The sequence below is a fragment of the Anser cygnoides genome, chromosome 2 (genome assembly GCF_040182565.1).
Source record: "Anser cygnoides isolate HZ-2024a breed goose chromosome 2, Taihu_goose_T2T_genome, whole genome shotgun sequence".
Classification (NCBI taxonomy): Eukaryota; Metazoa; Chordata; class Aves; order Anseriformes; family Anatidae; genus Anser; species Anser cygnoides.
The window spans coordinates 42,735,775-42,757,108 of record NC_089874.1 but is presented as its reverse complement, the minus strand read 5'-3'; the positions used below and the strand labels follow the sequence as shown (position 1 = coordinate 42,757,108).

At 39.5% G+C, this 21,334-nt stretch overlaps 1 protein-coding gene across 16 annotated transcripts in view; it reads right to left on the bottom strand.

Annotated features, from left to right (window-relative positions):
* The window catches only part of RBMS3 (RNA binding motif single stranded interacting protein 3), a 702,788-nt gene that overhangs the window by 569,645 nt on the left and 111,809 nt on the right, over positions 1-21,334 (bottom strand). For 2 of the 16 annotated variants that reach the window (XM_066991141.1, XM_066991143.1), the window contains exons 4-5: positions 1,617-2,101; positions 1,413-1,441 (exon numbers count right to left, since the gene is read on the bottom strand). The exons of 11 other annotated variants lie outside the window; for them this stretch is intronic. The gene's annotated coding sequence lies outside the window, so the exon portion shown is untranslated. The remainder of the gene's footprint in view (positions 1-1,412; positions 1,442-1,616; positions 2,102-21,334) is intronic. 3 more of the 16 variants (XM_066991139.1, XM_066991140.1, XM_066991142.1) reach the window with 2 other exon arrangements.

Genomic DNA, 21,334 nt, shown 5'->3' with positions numbered 1-21,334 from the left:
CTCAGTCATGGAGAAATAAGGCCAAACCCAAAAATTTAAAGTGTTTTCATAATAAAAAAACGGTTACTGTAAATATTGTAAACTGAAGTTGCTGCCCAAAGCCCTGTTGGGGCAGGGACTTTTAGTCACTCTGTGCCGTTTCTACCCACAGCTCATTGCACATCTCTGTGCAGGCCCTTCTGAGCCTCCCACAGTGGTCATATGATTCAGGGCTTTCCATCACTCTCTAGCACCCCTAAGGACTATTTCCACAGGACTGATTAATTGCAAAAATAATTTAAATACACAGATACTAAATAGGAAGCCAAACATTGTTATCCATGCATCTGTGCTACAATGAGCATTTTGCATATGTATTTTTTCTGCAACAACTACAACTTTCACAAGTGAAGAGCTTTAGAACTACAGTGATATGCTGTTTCCTGCCCAGAATAGGCAGTCTGCTGTTAAATTACCACCTCATGATTACCCCAGAGGGGAAACAGTAGGATGTTGACGTCGTGCTCTGTCCATGTTCTGGCATGGCAATATCAGCTTCACCACCTCATTTGCTTGACCTCCAGATCTGCTGTCAACCAGAGACAGGTGTAACAGGCTTCACTTATTTGTGAAACTTGGACTTCAAGCTGCATGTAGTAGCACTACCAGTTCAGCCATTTGCATCCCTAAATTTTTAATAAATGTGTTTAGATGCGTAAAGTGGATATACAACCTAATTTTGTTCTGAAAGGGATCTAATCCATGCACACCAAAACCACACTGCGAATCAAGCCAGTGCATCGTATGCGGAGAGTTTTAGCAGACTCGCTCCAAAGTTGCACCACTGCTCAGAACAAAAACGCTAACATAGGGGCAACCTAGGACACACTCTGCATTTATCTGTGGTTGAAACAACCCTTGCTTGTTCCAAGCAGCATAGACCTAAGACTAATATTGGAAGGAAAGGTCTTTTGCTCCCCACCAGATATGGTGGTGGGTTATATATTCTAGACACAGTCTTATGACTTTCCCCATTCATAAAGCAGAAGGTTAAAGTTATCCTTGAAACAGTTAACCTGTGTATTGAGTATTAAATTAGTGTGCACTTGGTGTCTGCTCAGCAGAGAAGAGTACTCTGGGCTGCAGGAGTGTGACTGAGTGGAGCCCTACCTGCTTTTTGCAGCATAACCTACCAGGGGGTGCCTGTATAGCAGGATCTCTGCTCCCTTCCTCCTGCTATCATAAGAGCAGTACCAGTTACTCATTTTCCATATTCTTTTCTCTTTGGAGCACTTGAAGTTAGACTAGCCTAAAGAAATCATCAAAAAAATATTACCATTCACACAAATCAATGCCTAAAATTAAATGACAACTTGGGTTTTGTTAATTCACTCTATGGTCCTTGACTAAATATTACCATAAAAAAAGGATACATGTAGAAAGTCTCCAGGGCCTATTTTCACTGTTAAGAATTAAAAGAAAAAACATACACTTAATAGCAACTCCTTAAATAAAGAATTGGTTAGAAAAAAAGTAAAATAAACGTTAAATATATATTTTCCGTACTCAGAACAATTTATATACTTTTCCTTTCTAAAAAAGTTTCAATGTCCTAATAGTGAAACCTGAGCTCTTACCATGCTCTTCATTGAGCAATTCCTTTTTCTTGACTTTGGCTTTATCCTACTACAGAAAACTTAATGGAATGAAGACAGCATTGGTCGCATTTCTCCCAGAGACTGCCAAAGTAGACACATTGCATTGCAGTGCACTAATACCCATACCATACATCCATACACAGCAGGGTCTCTTGTTAACAGAGCAGCCTATATTCAACAGTGTTCACATTCTTTTACTAGAGGCTGTATATGAGGTGCAAGTGAGGTGAAACGGCGATGAAAATATTTTCTTTCATTCCCAACCATACGGAGAGCACGGATTTCATCAGCTCTCTGCTGACAGATGTATCGCTGTTTACTCCATGTCCTTGCTTGTGGGTTACTCCTCTGATCTCTAACAGGATCCACCGGGGCTTGCCAAGATTCAGCTGCTCAAGTCTCATTCACAATCTCTTCTCATAGGAGCCTGTGATGCTCATCACGGGAAGCCCTGTAAAATTCAGCTACAACAGCATCACATACTTGCTAAAATCCAAGAGGAACAAAACTGGCCTGCAGATGATGGTGGGCAGATCACAGTTTCAAGAAAAACAGCAGCCACACACTTACGGATGAAATATAACCTATGAATAAATCCCCAGTGCTGGGAATAACTGGGAAAAATTTCCAGAGCCAAATACCTGCTTTTATCATTTTGTATTTTCATAGGTTTCATATTGAGTTTCTCTCCTTTTATTCAGCAGCAGAAAATTTATAACAAATAATGGTGCTGCCACCATTATACTTCCTTAAAGGCTCTGCTTGATTTATGCAGGGAGCAAACCAAAATATGAAAAAAGGCCCTACTGCTAAATTCATGAGTTAGTGCTACAGGCTGTCAATTTTTTTGTGAAGCGGCTAAGAGATAATCAACTGTCTTCCTACATTAAGACATTTCAATGCTATTTTTCCCAACAATTCAGCCTGATCCTGTAGTAACTTGTCATTGACAGACTGTACAGTACAGAGTACAAAGGCAACCAAAAAGGTTGACATTGTTTATAGGTAAGCAAGCAGGCAGTTCCCATAGGAGATTTGGGATCGTCTTGGGACCAGTGCTGTTTAATATCTTTATCAGTGACATAGACAATGGGATTAAGAGCACCCTCAGCAAATCTGTAGATGACAACAAGCTGTCTGGTGCAGTTGATACAACAGAAGGAAAGGATGCCATCCAAAGGACAAGCTTGAGAAGTGGGCTCACGTGAACTTAATGAGGTTAAATAAGTCCAAGTGCAAGGTGCTGCACCTGGGTCAGGGCAATCCCAGACATGAGCACAGACTGGGAGAAGAACTCATTGAGAGCAGCCCTGCAGAGAAGGACTTGCAGGTTCTGGTGGGCAAATAGCTTGACATGAGCCAGCAGTGCGCGCTTGCAGCCCAGAAGGCCAATTGTGTCCTGGGCTGCATCAACAGAGGAGTGGCCAGCAGGGTGAGAGAGGGATTGTGCCCCTCTGCTCTGCCTCTGAGAGGCCCCACTCAGAGTGCTGCATCCAAGTCTGGGGCCCCCAGCACATGAAGGATGTGGGTCTGATAGAGTGGGTTCAGAGGAGGTCCGTGAATATGATCAGAGGGCTGGAGCACCTCTCCTATGAAAAATGTCTGAGGGAGCTGGGGCTGTTCAGCCTAGAGAAGAGAAGGCTCTGGGGAGACCTCATTGCAGCCTTTCAGTACTTAAAAAGGTCCTACAATAAAGCTGGGAAGGGACTTTTTACACTCGCAGATAGCCATAGGACAAGGGGGAATGGTTTTCTACTTAAAGAGGGGAGATTTAGATTAGATGTTAGGAGGAAATACTTTAGAGGGTGGTAAGACACTGGCACAGGTTGCCCAGAGAAGCTGTGGGTGCCCCATCCTTGGAGGTGTTCAAGGCAAGGTTGAGTGGGGCCATGGACAACCTGATCTAGTGGGTGGTATCCTTGCTTGCCTATAGCTGGGGGGGTTGGAACTAGATGATCTTTAAGGTCACTTCCAACCCAAGCCATTCCATTCTATGTAGAATTTCTTACCAAAATATGTCAAATTTCTTACCAAAAATAGATGGGCAGAGATGTTGAGGGAAGAAGCCCCTATGTAAATATATTCAGATCAGGATTGAAGCTTATGGGAAATCTATATAAACCTACCACATAAGTCTAGTATGGTAACATATAGAGACTGAAAACAGCTATAAGTAACAGAACTACGCCCTTCCTCTAATTAATATAACTTTCAATGATGCCATACCCTTAAGATCCAGTTAGTTCACACTGGATAACAACCAATATCCTGAAAACACATTCATTCTTGATAGTAATCACAGATTTAGCCAACAGGACCTTAGCTAGGCCAATAGTCCAGTCCACTGCAAGGCTGATACAATTATCAGCAGGTTTACTGCTAAGATAGCAAGTGTTAACACTTCTGAGAGAAACTTTAAGAGGCTACTGGGGTTAAAGGTTTTGTCACTGTACTGTCAGTGAACTTGCACTTCGAAAGGCAGGTCAGTAGATTTTCAAGAATGAAGCTCTTGCATTTCATCACCCAACATGGCCTATTAGAAGCTTCCTACTAAAAAAAGTTTGATTTATTTTCCAAACTTATTGAGAATGTCTCTAATTTCCACTAGTTTCAGTGAAATGTGCCAGAGGATTGATCTAAAACGTGAAAGCATAAATCTATGAGAAGGGAAATGCATTAACCACGACAATGCACGGTCTTGGTTAATGGTTAAAGCAACCCATCAGCAACCTATCCCTAACAGCAGAGACCATTTTGTAAAATGTGTTAAATGGTACACATAGTGGAAGCTGCTAACGCAGTCGTCAACCTCTAAGCTCATAGGAGAGTAGGTAACCTTGGATGCTTTTTCTGAGCTGGTATGTACTCTCTAAGCACAGTCTGCAGTGTCTGGTGACAAGTACCATAGAAGAATCTGCATGAATTATAACAGTTTACTGTGTTTCTGGCTAGATTACTATCAGTTTATTAAATTCACTTTTCTGTTTATTGTACTCATCAATATACTAAACTTTAAGCTTACTGATTTTGAAATTTATATCCATAAGTACTTTGGAGAGATTAGATAACTATTCCTCAATCTTAAATCAAAATACAGCAGGCTCCTAAACAAACAAGAGCATTTTCAAAAATATTCTACAGAAAAGTAAATATTTCAGGTGGACCTTGATTTTGTTATAAAAAGTCATAGGAATCATAGGAAAATTCAAGTCAGGCCACAGGAGGCTTTTAGTCCAACTCCTGATCAAAACAGGCCCAGCTGTGAGCTCAGACCAGGTTCCACAGGGCTTTATCCAGCTGGGTCTTGAAAACCTCCAGGGATGCCTGACTGCACAACCTCTGTGGTCTCATGGGTGCTACATAAAGGTGGATAAGCACTTCCTTGGATCTACAGACTCTGCTCTTGCTCATACAGCCCAGGAGGCCACCACACTTTGCTGCTGACTTCTTTGCAGCTCTCAGTCTGCCATGTCCCCCCAGGGCCTTTTGCCCAGCCAGGCAGCCCCAGCCTGTCATTGCAAGGCTCATTCCTTCCCAGCTGAAAGACTCTGCATTTGCCCTCATTGACCTTCATAAGGTTCCTGCCAGCCTGCTTCTCCAGCCTTTCTAGTCCAGCCTGTGAGTGTATTAATCTATTCTCTCCAATTTGGTGTCATCTGCAAACATGAAAGTGCCCTTCATCATGTTCTGCAAGTCACTAATAAAGAGGTCAAACAGGAAAAGTCCTGATACAAACCCATGTTACTTCCCTCAGTCGTCTTAGGCAGAGTACAACTTCACCTGGATCTAACTTCTAAATCTAATCATCCAACTAGATAATTTTTACCCATCTTCTCAACCACCCATCCCTAATTTGGATAAAGAACATTAGAAGAGACCATGCCAGAAGTGTTGCTGAAGTCAAGGTAAATGATGCCAACTGTTCTGCCTTGTCCCCAGACAAAGCCATTTCACCATGACAGGTTGGACAGACGTGCTTTACTCCTGGTAAATCCTTACTGCCTGTTTCCCTAATCACCTTTTCTTTCTTCTGATAGAAATATGTTACTATACCATTACAAAAACTATCTAGAAATAAATAGCGTTATTGTATCAATTCAGTATAATAGCAGTCCAATGGACCAGTCCAGCAGATGCTGAGAACAGAAGGCACCATTCAAGGTATTATCTCAAACTGTGGTTCTTCTGTTTGTTTTATGTAACAGTCCAAATTCAATACCCTTGTGCCATTTCACATTACTTTTTTTTTTTTTTTAAATGAAGACCAAAACCCAGTAAAGCATTGTAACTTTCTGATGCGTAAGCACAAAGTCTGAGTGGAAGTTTGCAACTAGTTTACACTCAAGGTCCCCAGAAGTACAGAGAAATTATGCCTCCACCTGGGCTATCAAAGGAAACAACAGTGAGAGCACATGCTGAAGAGTGCATGTTCCCATTTATTTCCAGTAATTTCAAGTATAAATCAAAGTCTTTCTGCTTGAAGTACTAAATATTCATAGCCTTTAAACCAATAATCTTTTTTTCCTAATGCTCCTTGAAACCAATAATTCCCTAAAAGTAAAAACTTAAGAGCAACTGAGAGGCTTGTGAATAAATACTAATTTGTAAGTATCAGCATTTATGACTAATGCAGCATACTACCCTACCAAAAGAAAAGTGTAGAACACTGTGATTCTCTACTTCTTGTTGCTCAATTGTCAGTGTAACCCCACTAACTTCAAGGTTACTATGTGAGAAATAGCAAGTTTCTGACAAATATCTTCCAAGTCAGCAAACTTTTAATTAAATAATACAGAAGAGATAATACAGAAAAATATCCTTTTTAACTAGTAAATGATTTGTATCTATGCACGTTATCTCAGGATACTTCCTTTGGAAGGACCACAAAAGCCAAGTGGCTAGCTTTTAACTGTGATATAGCAACCAAGTCAGTACAGAAAAAAATAGGTTGCATTCAGCACGAACATATGCAGGGAAGGGACCTGACTTCAGTGTTTGCCAATAACATCAATCAAGCCTGTAAGCTTACTCAGGACCATAAGGTTAAGCATATATCTGAACACTTGCAAGATCAGACCTTCATAGCTCAATCACAGACAGACCAATATTGCATATATTGCTGGGGTGCTACACCAAACATCTTACGTTAAAACCAAAACAAATTATTGCATCAGAAGCAAGCCAGCAGCAGACACAACCACTTTTATGCATGCAGCCTGCTACCTGAATTAAAGGGGACCAGCCCCCCCCCCCCCCCCCCCCCCCAAAAAAAAAACAAAGAAAAAGAATAAAACCAAGACCAGTATTTGGTCACCAGAAACACATGAATGAAGATAAAACATTAATAGAGGAAACTGTAGTTTTCCAGGAACTGTACTTTCAGAAGGTAGTTGAAAAAAGAGGACCACAAAACAAATACAGGAAGAAATAAATAACATTTCTCTGTCTCACCTCTAACACAGGTTAAACATAAAAAGGGAGGGAAAGCCCAGGCAGCTCCTACAGGCATGCTAGAAGCAAGGAATTAAGTGTTCTGAAAAAGCTGCAAACTTGCAACAAAAGACAACAACTGATGTCACACAAGATCCGTCAGAATAGATTGATGTGTATGAAGATATGTTCATCACTAAAATAATCTTTCATTAGCAAAGGAAAGAGATCCCACAAACATTTAAAATTATTAAAGGGATGGATGAAAGGGACGACAAGGGTAGCCCCATTTAGCCATAACAGGAGCTTTTCAAAACTATTGGTACATTTAAACAACAAAGAGGAATGCCAATAATTCTGAGAAACCTTGCAAAATACTTCACTCACTGCTTTCTACCTTCTCAAGTATTCTGGAGAATCATGTCTCCAAAGTGCACCTGATTTCAGCCTCTGCTCATTTTCATAAGCAGGACTTATTGGTAGCAGGCAAAGATGAAAGGAGACGAGAAGAGTTTTCAGGCCCTTCTGTGTAGTAAGCAGTAGCAGGTGTGTTAACAGTTAACTGAGAAATGAGGAAGATACATGAGTTTGTGGTGGTTTTTTTTGTTTTGTTTTTTTTTTTTGTTGTTGTTTTTTAATATGTACAAAAAAACTTGTGCATCCTGAAGCATTATCAATTGGTAAATTTGTAAATTTCCTGCTGAGGACATCAAGGCAAGCAGGAGCTTTCATGTCTACTACTAGTGGAGCAAGGGAGGAAAAGAAGAAAAATCAGATAAATTGTTTTTAAGATTCCAATCCATTCAAGTTTCCTCTTGTGAGACTTTGTTACCAGGAACCCCAGCTGTAATTTGTCATTGACAAAGAGTTGGCAAATCTTTCCTTAATTCCACCTGGATATTGCAAACCTGTCAAAAGGAACCTCCAGAAATATAGGACTCCCTTTGTTTAGGAGGTTTTATCATATCCCGTCATTTACACTGAGAAAGTAAGCAAGCTGCTGAGTGTCAAAACCTGGGACTTCATTTCAACATCTCTAAAGCAAGAAAGGACTGGGAGAAGAACCAACACATGGTCTTGAGAAGATTTCTGATCTCCCGGCCTCCATTTTAAACTTAGTCTTGTCCTACTTGCCAAAAGGAACATGTCTGAGGAATAAATAAATAAATAAACAAATAAACAAACATTATTGAGTCCTTGTTAGAGATCCCACCTTCCTCTGTGGAAGATTCAAGACCCGGAAATTCCCACAAAGCTTTAGAGCACAGTTTCTCTTGCTCACTCTTCACCTTGATCAAGCAGCAGAGCTATCACTAGCACCAAAACTACCATCACACTGGTCTCCTAATTTATTTGAAGTCATGATGGGAGAGATGACCTCCAAATGGTAAGTAGGAAGTAGAAGAGGAAAGTTTGCCCTTCCAAGGATGCCCCTCCAAGGACCCTCAGAAGGGGTCTTAAAGGTTTTCCTGAAATACTCCTGGAGGCAGTGCAACCAAACTTATTTAGTGCAATATTGAAATGCTCACCATAAATTGCACTCTGCTCCTAAGCAATAGAGGCAATGAAAGCATCCATGTGAATTTGAGAAACATACAACAAAATACCAGGTGAGAAATCTGCCAGAGCCACACAGTGATGGCCAAGTTAAAAGAAGAAAAAAAAATGACCACACACAACTACCTGTTTCCAGGAGCAGCAGGAGGGAACCCTGAAGAGGTAACCTCCCAGATATACTAATACAGGACATTACTAGAAGACACAGCTCTACCCAGGGTCAAATAAAAGGAAGTATAGCTGAATGACTTATGCTAAAGGTTGAGAGAAAAGGAAGAGATAAGGACACTGTCTATAGTAAGTGTAGGGAGGAGGACTGTATGCATAGTAGCTGAGGAGACCATCTTCTGGCCCTCAGGGCTCCTGCATAGCTACAGCACAACCAAAACTTACCATAATGAACACCTCAGGAAAATAATTTCTGACCGACAATAAAGACAAAGGATATATAGTTGCAGAGACAGAACTTAGAGACTACATTAACTCTAAGAATTAGATGAGAAATGTCACCAAAAAAGTTCACAATGAAGCCCAGGAAGCTGTGGAAGCAAACATACAGATAATTCATTAAGTATAACAGGAAAAGCATAAAAAGAATGAAAAATACAGAGCTGGCACAAAATACAAGGTAAAAAAATTAAACAGAAATGTAACAAATAAGTACAATATAGAAAAGCCATGACAAAGTTCATAGGAAAGGCTTTGTGTATGGAATCAAATCTAATAACTCTGACAAGAAAATTATACCTTGCCTTGCAAACCAATGGAAAACACACAGCAGCAAGAAAGCAAGCAGTCCCAGAAGATGAAATATTTTATGCATATGACAAAACTAAAAAGAATGAGAATGGTTTTAAATCACAGACTACTATCAACACCAAGGACATGTTTGTGTGTAGCAGGCACAAAATAGATAACACAAGTAAATGGCTCCAGAGGCAGCAAGGGAGATCAGAATTACATCTTCACCTTTTTTGCTAGAAAGAGCCAGGGAAATAAAACACAACACAGAACAGTATAAATATCTGATTGAGAGCACAGCTACCACACCATGGGACCATATGCTTGCTATCCACACAAAAGTTACTGTTATCTGAAAAATATAAGCATTATAACACACGTCTTTCCCCAAAAACATTAAGTCAATTCAATGGTTATTTAACTTCATAAGCTGTAAAAGCATCCTCTGAAGTGTTCAACTTTGTAAATTGTGCTGCAGTCTTCTAGCAGTCAGAAACAGTCGTGTCTCATTAAGTCTCATTGACAGCTGTGCTAAAAAGCTATCCCTGTCCTGAAATTCTTGGGAGTGAGGAAATGGAACCAGCCAGCATCCATAGCGTCCATACCAGGGTCACTTCTTCTGAGGAAATTAAGAATCACCTAAATGGAAACAAGAGGCCTCACCAATAGTTAAACTCACATCATACTATTGTAATCTTAATCAAGAGTGGGAAGTTGTGCATAGTGAGTATAGCAAACAGACAGAGAGGACTTTAAGGCAAAGCCACTGCTAGCAGAATTACAAGGAAAAAAATAAAGGGATATACAGCTGACTTTTATAAGACACTCTCGTAAGAGAAAAACAGCATCCAAACCAAAAGGAATTCTTAAACCAAACAAGCTTCAGAATACTTCAAGGTAACAGCTGAACAAAACCCACCCGATCCCACCCCCAAATATAAAGGCAAAAGTTATACCAATTCCACCTCCGTAATCACCAGACACTGCAGAAAAACTTCACACAAGAACATTTTAAGTCTCAAGGTGATTTGAAAAATACTTCAGTGTCGCACATTGAGACAAAACACTTTGTCTGTGTGTCCTTAAAAAAAAAAAAAGCTTTCTCAAAAGAACGTAGGAGTTGCTCTGAAAGAGAAACATTTCTCTGGAAGACCTAAAGATATAAGTGGGTTCCCCAGACATGGCCACGAGCGTTGAGCCCTGCTGCAGAATCGTGCTATGCGCTGGGATATGCAAACTAAGCAATGGGCTCCAGCCATGCTGTGACATGCAGCAGAATTTCAGGCAAAGTAGGAATCACCCGTTTCACTACAAAAAGCACACAATAACATCATTATCACAGGCTATTATCTAGACAACTGGGAACTAAAAAAACATGTCAGACATTACCTCAGTGACCACTGTAATAAAGGCAATAGACCATTTGCTCAGCCATGATATCTGAAAGCATGAAGTATCATTAGAGTAAACTGGGCTCCCTTGTCTGTGTGTGATTTACCTGGAAATGGGAAGTCAGGCATATCACACATCATTTCCATAATACAGAAGTCAGTCAAACGACAAAACTGAATAGGCAGTTAAAGTAGTTATGGCTATTCAAGACAAGAAGGAAAACGGGTGGCAAGCCATTCTTAATGGAAGAAGCTTGATAGCACTCATTTCTTCTGGCGCTGCAGTGTTTTCGGCAGCTCCTGTGTGACAGCAACACATGTCCTCTGCCATCTGCCAAACATGCACAACAGTTTGTGCAGCTCTAAGATGTGCAAGAACAACCCTCCTAAATACAGAAGGAGAAAGGTGAATTGCCAAAAAGTTTACCTTTTTTTTTTTTTGTAATCGCTTAAATATCAAGTTTACATAAATAGAACGACATAGATCTTACTAGTTGTAACAGGACATTAAGCAGTTTGTGTATATAGAGGATTCATCCTACATTCTTTATATTGTTTTTGACAGATGCATCAGAGGAGACAAGTTTACCAATATGCAAGGCCTGTGGCAGAACAACGCATAGCACTGAGATTATTTTTTCCTGGAAGCACTTGATAAAAGCATGAGGAAACGTAAAGCAAAGGAGAGAGCCTGGATGTTAAACTGCTTTGGCTATCTCCCTTTTAGCATTTAACATTGAATAACATAAAGAAGAGCTGCATTTGATCTGATAAGGTGAAAAGAGGAAAATAATATTAGGTCAGAAACTGGACTTTATTGTAGAAACATATGATTAATTTCAGTCCACAACTTCCCTAAAGCTCAAAAAAAAATTTGATATCTCTCCACTTAAGTGTGTAGAGCCACCCTTTGATGCATATACTACCTAACGACATGCAAACGCACTGATGCTTTATTTACCCAACTACCTTGCACACAGTCTCACTGGATATTAACACATGAAGACGGACAATTAATTAATTACAGCAGGAGCTAGATGATGTGATCCCAAATTCAAGCCTTGGGCTGTGTGAAGATGTGCCCTCAATGTGCCACTTGTACAAACACAAAGGCAGTGCTGTTAGCACACGAAGGTTACCAGCCCCAGTCTTGCACACTGTAGCAGAACTGGGGCAAGCCAGCCGGCTCTCAGCAATATGCATTTGTGGTAGCATGCTGGATGACAGTGAAGCAATTTGCTGTGTTTTACCAAAATGCCAATCTGCTGTCTTTTTTTTTTTTTTCCCCTTCTCTTAGTTTTAAAACACTAAACCACAGAAACATTATGACTGCATGCCTGATTGTTGCTTGAGCATCAGCAAGCGCCTTTGAAGCGTCATAATCTGTAATTTTAACCTGTAATACATCTTCAAACAATAGACCACAACATCCCCTTATGGGCAGAAGATGTTTTCCTTACACATTATTTCTAGTCAGGAAGACTTCTCCTCCAAGACAATTTCAACACGTGAACTAACTCACACTAACAGAGATCAGGGTTTAAAGCACATAGCAGAGGGTCTGTATTTACAGCCAGCTAGATGAAGTCTGGCACAGATGGTAACAGCTAGGACACCTGACATTACAGATGATACCATGTCCTTAAACAAATTTCATTATGCCCAGGTATGTACTGAGCCACAGTTGTTTCAGATAACTAAGTGACTTTTCTGCCACATGCACTTTGATACTTAAGCAAAGCAGGCTGAATTACAGACAAAATGCCATTTTTCTCTTTCAATTTTGCCTCCCCTTCTCCATTTCTTTACACGCATTATGGAATATAAAAAGCATATACAATAAACCACTATCAAGCTTTCAATGCTCTGTTCACTGGGACGCAAGTGGGATTTCATTCACATTCAGTAGCACTACGTAGGGATCAGACTCAAACTGCTCATGCTTTTTAGAATTCTCTATAGCTTTTCTCTGGGAGAATTATTACAATGCAATCAGACCACATCCTTACAAAGAAGGTAGTCCAGAAACAAGAATATGCCATGCTGCGTTTCTAAATTACCACAAGCAGCTGAGTAAGCAACATATTAGCTGAACAGGAAGCCAAGCATGTTTGAAAATACAATTACTGCAATGTTAATGTGTCACTGTCACAGGTCTGGACTTCAGAGTTGCCTTTACAAAGGGAAATGAGCAAAACTGATAACTATAAAATGCAATGGGTGGGAAACAGATAACTGCTGGCAGGGGTAGTGGCAGAGAATTTTACTTGTCACTAAGATGTTTTTATAACTTTTTTTTTTTTTTTTACAACCTGAGAAAATATCAAGTAAAACCCCACACACAAGAACTTGTTTGATGCTTTGAATTCTCCCCTGCAAATTTTCCCTATGCAATCATCTATATACGTTAGAAAGAAGCTATAGATCCTCCAAAGCATGGTTTTAATAAGCTGAAATACGTACCAAAGAGCAGGTTTAGAAGTAGTTTATGATTTAGTGCTTCTGCCTCCTTGTGGCATAGACTGGGATGACCTCCCTCAGGAGCTAGCTGCAAATGCAGCTGTCGGCTCTGACAAACACAAGAGTGCTGGCTCTCCTATATCATATAATGTAGCTTACAATTACCTTTTTATTTATTTATTTATTTTTAATGAGTGATAAACCACAACAAGTTGCAGGACAGAGAAGCAAGGAAAAGCTCTCTGCAGAGTTTGTGGTGTTTCCTCCTCTCTCAAGCCTGTTCAGCACGTCTGGAGGCACCAGATTGCAACGAAAGAGGAAAGAACCTAAGCAGCATCCCACCTCTCACGCACATGCCTTAGCAAGCCAACCCTAAATGTGTCCAGAACCTTCTGATTCCTGACTTTATCTCACTTTTCCTTCAAAAACATTGTGGGAATTAATGGCTTTGACATAGAAAGCCTTAAGCTGCTTGTGACTTGCTTTGTGCAACACTTCTCTTCTTGCTGTATTAACACAAGAACACTATACTGTGGTGATGGATTACTGTCACACTGCAGCAGGTGCTGGAAGAACTGGTCGGCCCTAAATGTGAAAGCTATTCTCTATGATTTAACATAACCTTCACTTTTGGGACACAACGTAAATTTAAGTGACAAAAGAATGGCAACAATTCAGAGTTTAGGTCCAAGTGGGCCCTATCCTCCTCCCAAGAAGAAGGGTAGCTGCTGCTTAATGAAAAGGTACAAGGAAGAGCACGAGCCTGGAGTGGTACTTCTCCAGAGCAGATAATCCCAAATTCTGACCTCTCTGAATGCTCAGATTTCAGAGCCAAGAGTTAGATATACATCATTATGTTGAATATCCTTCAGTAGGCTTTTTTTTTTATTAAAGCTTTAATCACATCGAACCTATCCACGCCCTCTGCATTCACAGTGCTGCACAACAGTAAGCACCCTCCACATCCTTAACTCATTTCACCAGAACAATCTCCCTTTTGCTCACTACCTTCCAGGCTCCTAAGAAACAGTGCAGGAGATGGATTCTCTACTAGTTCCACCCCCCCCCCCCAACTTTCTGATTCTGTACACTCCTGCTAACCTTCTTTCATGTTACATTTTTCTCCAACTAAAGCAGCCTAATATACTTGATCTTTGCTGAGGTAGAAGTGTTCCCTACTCCTGATCAAATTTTATAGCTTCCTATAATTCCATTTTACCCTGTAGAGATGGAGTAAAGTAGTAAGAATAGAAAAAGATCACAAGCAGTTTTCAAGAAGCCAGCAGACCCTGGTTTTATGCAATGACAGTGACATCAGCAGTTTTGTTCTCCAGTCCTTCCCCCTTAACCCTAATACACTGTTACGTTCTATTTTCAGAGGACTGCATGTCATAATTCCACTGACACTCTCGAGCAGGAAAAAGATTAGGAACTTCATGTACGTAACCTGGCATATTTCCTCTTCATCTCACTCCCCCGTGCACTTCTCTATGCCTCTCCATAACTGAGACCCACTTCAACTTTTCTCAGCTCCATTGAGCCTACTATGCATTTCTGATTTGTTAGAACTACTGTGGAAAAACAATATTTTTGTACATTTTCCAACTTAATTTTAATCCATAAAAGGACCTTTCAGTTTGACTTATGAGGATTTAGTGAGTTTTCTGATTTATTTTAGGCACCTTCAGTGAAGGATTCCAGCCACTTCTAATGTTGAAACCCAAGTACATTGCAGGACCCCTACCACTTTTAACTAGGACTCTATCAATGCCTCGATGGAGCTCAGGTAGGCACTCACTTTCCCTCAAAAGATGCCCTTATGTCAGTTCTAGACTACAAAAGATTTTTTTAAACATTTTTTCCTTGCTGATTGCAAGTGCTACTGCATCTTCAGTAGAATGGCTTCATATTCAACATCTCCAAGGTAAGCGACAAAGCATAAGCCCGAGTTGGAAGTTTGGTAGTTTCATGGCTGAGTTTATCTGTGGCTCTTAAGCCCCGCCGATACTGCTGGTATTCAGAAGCCAAACTGGAGTGGTTCTGAAGAAAGATCATATTAAGGACAATATGGGAAAAACAGCGAAAGAGTCCAAGTTGGTTCTGCAGATGCTTTACTCTATAGGCAAGTACTTAAAGGACTTGAAAAAGACAGCTTTTATTTAGACTTACTTCTTTCTCCCCAAAGATTGACCAAAAAACTGCAACCTTAAACATGAGGAACTGAAGCAGTTCTAGCACAGAAGTAACAACCTGGCTGTGGCATGAGAAGGCTCCAGTTCAAACTTCCCATACCAGTCAAAACACATGGCTTTTTATTTCTCATGCTTCTTAGTGCAGCTCTTTCAGATGCTTTGCACCATTACAGGCAGGATTTCTTATTCATGCTTGTGCAGCAAAAGCTGCCACTCTTGCTTAGTGACTATAGAACTTCTCAGATCCTACCTTCTGGGAAATAATATCACAGAAGAAACAAGATCAAGAAGTTAGGAGGAGACTCCAGACTTCAAAAAGAGTAAAACTTAAGATAAAATAAGTATGTACTTCAGAATGCAATTTAATTATTTGAATAACTCAAAGGATGCCAGGCTATTGTACTGTGATAAAAGACTTGGGCCTGGGTACTAGAACTGAACACAAGTAGCCAAAGGGTATGGAAAGCCTTTCGATCTGAGCTAGTTGTTTATGCTGGCCTAAATAGCAAACACTATTTTCACTTATTTTGGAAAATTAATTTTGGAAAATTAAGTGTTTTGGCACAACATTCCTAGATAAAAATCAACATGGAGAAAATCATACAAACAAACATGAGATGACAAGCCAGCTCAGATAATGCTTCACAATCCACACACACTTTGTCGATATGCAGCAGCTAGATACCAGCATCGTCCTGTCACACAGGACAAGGAACACATGTGATTGCAGCTCAGAATTAACGTATTTGTTTTGCCAAATGGCAAACTAACCCTAGGATTTGCATTTCCCCAGTCCTAAAGAAGCACGAGATCTCATGAATAACTCCTGCGATTTCCTACTCTGGTCAATTCATACTTGTAATTTTCATTAACAAATACCTACAGTATGCTTCACCTGTAAGACAAACTCCTCCTTCAGAAGTTTGGATAGCATGCAGAGGTGTACTACATCCTTTAAGGGAGATAATTTTGTTGTAGTTTTATTTTCCAAAGGAATCCAAACAAAGCTTGCTGGCCTATTGCATAGTGTCCTACTACAAGGACTAAGTATTCTTCAATTTTCTCCTTGTATGGTCTATTTTCAGTTCAATACAACTAGATTTCCACTGAGACCATAACATCATCTGTTTATGTATTCTGTCAAGTGTTCCCAAGACCTACTTCAATTGTTTTTCTAAGTGTAGGGCCTCTGCTGTAGGTCCTCAAATAAAGTGCGTGCAATATTGATCAAAGTCCTGCTCTCGCTCCATGCAAGATTCAATATATTCCTATTAGATGGATACAAGCAGAGCCTGATCTCTAGCAGGATAAGCAAGCACTGTACTGCAGGAGACAGAGCTCAGTTGTTCAAAGTGGCTTAGAGTTTTGTCTAGTCTTTGGAGACCCATCTAAAAGTCACTGGAAGGATTAATGGCATTTTTTCCCCCACTCCTTATAGTCAGCCACAGCTATGGAGGCACACTGCATAATGCTGCTTACTATTTTCACTGTTCACAAACATAAAGAACAAAAACAAATCGTGTGGCTTAAATCAGAACAGAAATATTACCATACTTTGCCAGATTATCATTTTTCTTCCACTAGCTTTGGATGGGTAGGTTAGCCACCTCCATGATATTATAGCTTTCCCTTCTTAATTTTGCAACTGGACAGTTAATATCTGCATTTAACCTGTGCATGCTAAAGAATTCAAATCAGTCTTAACCATTGAGACACTGTCACTCATTCATTGCAGTTCAGGTGCTTTCCCATTTGAGTGCCTTTCACACTTACTAGCAAAGAAAACACCAAGACTGAATTTTGTTAGAGTGAAGTCTTTCTTACATTGTTGATCACAACACTGTTTCCATTGGAGCCTACAGAATTTCTAGATTCACTACTTCAGCCTTTTCAATAGCTTGTTTTGCATTTTTTCCTTCATTTTTGAAGACTTAATTCAAGTTTGTACTCCCATACAAATTTTTCCCTGCCACATTAATAATCATCCTTCACATCCCCTATAGCTGAAAAAAGAAACACAGTGGATTTACAACAAGTCTAAGCAAAGCTTATACAGAATTGCATTATCCAGTCCTTTGCCTACATTATCCCCATTTCATCTTCTTTCTTAGAAGAGCTGAATATTTCATTTAGAGCAGACTTAGGGTTCTGGCCTGGTATTACTGCAAGTTATTTGCAGGCCCTTGGCTTTTTAAACAATCCTTTCTTCCCAAACGTGCAAAGTATTGGTGCTTATTAAAATAATACCAGTCAAAACTGATAGCCCACTTTATAGTCAGTGTGATGTTTACAACATGTTCCCAGACAGCAGCAGAACTGTGGGGTACTAAAGGTGATCATCATGCACTTAAAAACAATTCTTCAGTAGGATACAAGACTACTGATAGGATTAGTGTAATGCAAGCTTTAGTGATTTTGGGTAAGCTGAGCTAGCTTCTGCTAGGAACATATCAAGATTCCTTAAAAAACCTCTAGATCTAAAAAGCTGATCATCAGGATGGCATGAGATCTCTAGATATGCTGGAAGACGTATCACCTTGAACCTCATGCTAAATGCAATTGCCCACATCAAAGTCCCACTGTGTTTCCAACACCACATTCACTAACTCTTCCACTGTTAACAAAAAAATGGAAAAAAAGAGTAGACTCAAAGTTAGAAGTGTATTTTGATTTCAAATATCATCATACCATAACTGAACAAAAGAGAAGAACTCGTATAATCAAGATCTTGCTCAGTAGGCAAATAATCTATAGCCTAAAACATGAGGACCTGCATCCTGATGCAACTGAATTTTACCACTGTTCAACAGCTATTTGAGCACATGTAGCCATCCAGGGGACAGCAGAGCTCACAAACTGCTGAGGTAAAACTGAAATACTGAGATCTCTAATACAGAAAGATTCTTAGCTAAGATCAACTCCAAAAAACAAAGAGCCTCTAGAAAGAGTCCACATTCAGAAAACAACCCAGGTCAAACAGACCAATATTGAAGAGAGAATCTCTTTGTTGACAGAGTTAACCTGAATCATATCTGTTGAGGAACTGGACCATATGTTCAAGAGGTATTTTCCATCGCCAGTTTTTATGATTCATACATAGACTGCAATTTCACTGCTACAGGGTAAATACATTTTAAATTAGACTATATAAAGAAGCTCTAAAGTTGCCATGACAGTTGCAGCAAAATGCCTTGCCGTTTCTCATTACAAAGCATAACCTATCTTTAAAGCCAAATTAGATTTCTCAGCTATTCCCCAAAATGTAGCCTGCAGATCTGTTTTTGTTGATCCACTAATTGTTTCATTCAGATTTGCACGGTTAATTATCAAACAGAACAATCATCATTTAGGTCATTAAAACAATTCATCAGCCATCTTTGTTCTCCTTCATGTGAAAGATAGCAAAGGTGAAAGGTTTGAGAGAGCATTTTTTCAGGAGCTCATTTAGCAAATGCAGACAAACAAACAGCTCTGTGCCACCAGCCCTGATCTGACAGTCTTCCCTAACCATCCTCGCAAACTGAGGCTAGACCTGCCTTTGGACACAGCTCAAGGACAGCTGTTTCTCCTCTGAAGGTTAAGCCATACTCCTCTGCTAGTGTTTGCTCTGGAAGGCGATCAACCCTTTTGTTAGAGCAGCTGATGGCAGATCCAGTGGTGGTCTCTTGGTTGCATTTCCTTTCCAGGTTTAAGGCTTCAGGAGCATGAAGGATGAGAGGCACAAAGAGCAGAGTCCATCTGTTACTTCTAAATAATAGGACAGAGGGGCAAAAGTCACCTAAAAATAACTTAAACTCTTTTGCTCCCACCTATCTTCCAATCTTTAAAAACGTTGGAACACTGCAAGGGGGTGAACAGTAGTACACATGTAGGCTGCAACTTGTCATGCTAATTATCATTTGCATCAAATTGATTGTATTAACCAGCAAGCAGCATTTAAAAAAAATCTTTATGAACTGCTCTCTCCAACAACAATTAAATTTCAAGTAGGAAAAATCATGATGAATTACTAACAATTGTTAAATCATCCACCGGCAGCTTCTTTTTCTTTTAAACTCTCATAGCAAAGTCAAAACCAAGAAGCCTACATTACAAGATATCAAACAAGACACTTAGTAGAACCTGAGAAGAGAGGTTAGTCTGTAAAATTATTTGTCAGTCTTTGTTATTAGTCAGCATGTACACACTGGGGATACCACAGACAGAGTAATGGAGAGATCCCACTGTGAGACTGTGTGCCACTTCAACCAATATTGTTTGTAGTTTACCTGACCAGGTCTGAACTTCAAGAAAATTCAGGAATAATGTTGCAAGGTACAGCAAGGAAATAGTTTCCTTAAAAAAAACAGCCTCAATTTAAGTTGTGAATTCAACCAATCCAATAAAGAATTTTGTTCTAATTCACCAGTCTAGCCATGTAAACAACAAAACTAATGAAGCCTGATGGTGAACGTACACGTCTCTTGCAGATTATTGACTTGAATTGAATTATTCCTTAAGCCCTGGTATGAGCTCATCCCTTAACCAGAAAATCTGCACAGGAAAAAAAAGCTTAGCCTCATTCTTGAAAGAACACAGACACCAGCCACCAAGACTTTTTGTCTCAATGTTAGGAAATCCATAACATCATTGTCCCCCATGAATTGCCTGGTGTCTAGCATGGGGTGATCTCATGCCTTTCCTTGGAGCAGCATTACTAGCCTCTCTTCTACCAGGCTCTTCCACAGTTGGATTTTCTGTGTGAACTGTAAGGCTCAAGAAACTTGCACTCTTTCCTCTCTACAAAAATTGGTCAAATAAGCCAAGCTATAGGGGAGCAGTAAAGAGAAGTCAGAAAGAGAATATTGAGAAGCTTCGTTTGCTAAGAAACAAACTAAAAAGTTATAAGAAAGAATATTTCAGGGTGTTATCAAATAGAATCTGCAGTTTTGAAGTGGGGTTGCCAAAAGAGGCAGGGCAGCTTTCAGTAACTATACAGAATGTGACACAAAAAGTGAAAAATTTTGACTTTATTAATTTTAAATGAGGTTTCTGCAGAACCCTTCTGTTTCAGTCTTTTTAAATCTTACAAAATTCTCCCAGTAAAGAAAATAGCTGAATGACAAAGTGTAGCTGACAGACACTTTTTGGAAACTTTTTGTGTATATAGAAGTCATCATAAATGCTGTTACTTTCCCTCACCCCTAGGACAAAGTTCTCTTTGCAAACTTGAGCAAACTGAGCACACATTTTGCATAGCCCACTCACTTTGTATTTGTCAAAAAATAAGTACATAAAATAAGTAGAAAAGGTTAGATGGTATAGAAATAAACTATTATGACAGCTGTTTTAAAACATTTAAAACATTAGAAAAACTTTCCTTAAGATTAACCAAGTTAAATGGAATCTTCTGAACCTCATCTTGAATGTGCAATTAAATACCAATGGTATCTCCAACATTGATTAACAATGAGAAGGAAACCAATATATTTTATTCTCACAATTGAAGAGGAGAAAAAAGTTACAATACTGCATCTTGGAGTCCTTACGTTTCCATAAGGATTAGACTTCAAATTTAAGGTTTAAATATTATAATTTGAAGAGATTTCTAAACTTTGAATCATGGGGTCATTGCTGATATAGCACACATACAGGAAATGGTTGAGGTGGATGAATTAAGTAAACAGACCAATTATACAAAGAGGCATCTGGTTTAAAAAAAAGTAACAATACAAATGAAACATTAGATAAGAAGGTCTTGAAAATTTTAAGATAATTAGTTTACCAAGATTTAGATCTCCATGATTTCTGCAAAACATGTACTTACCAGACTAGGATTGTAATACTAGATTCATGTAGGTGTTGTGTAACATGAATTAATGCCTAAATCTCATGTTTAATTAGGGTTTTATATTTACATATATGTCCATATACATATTTATTAATT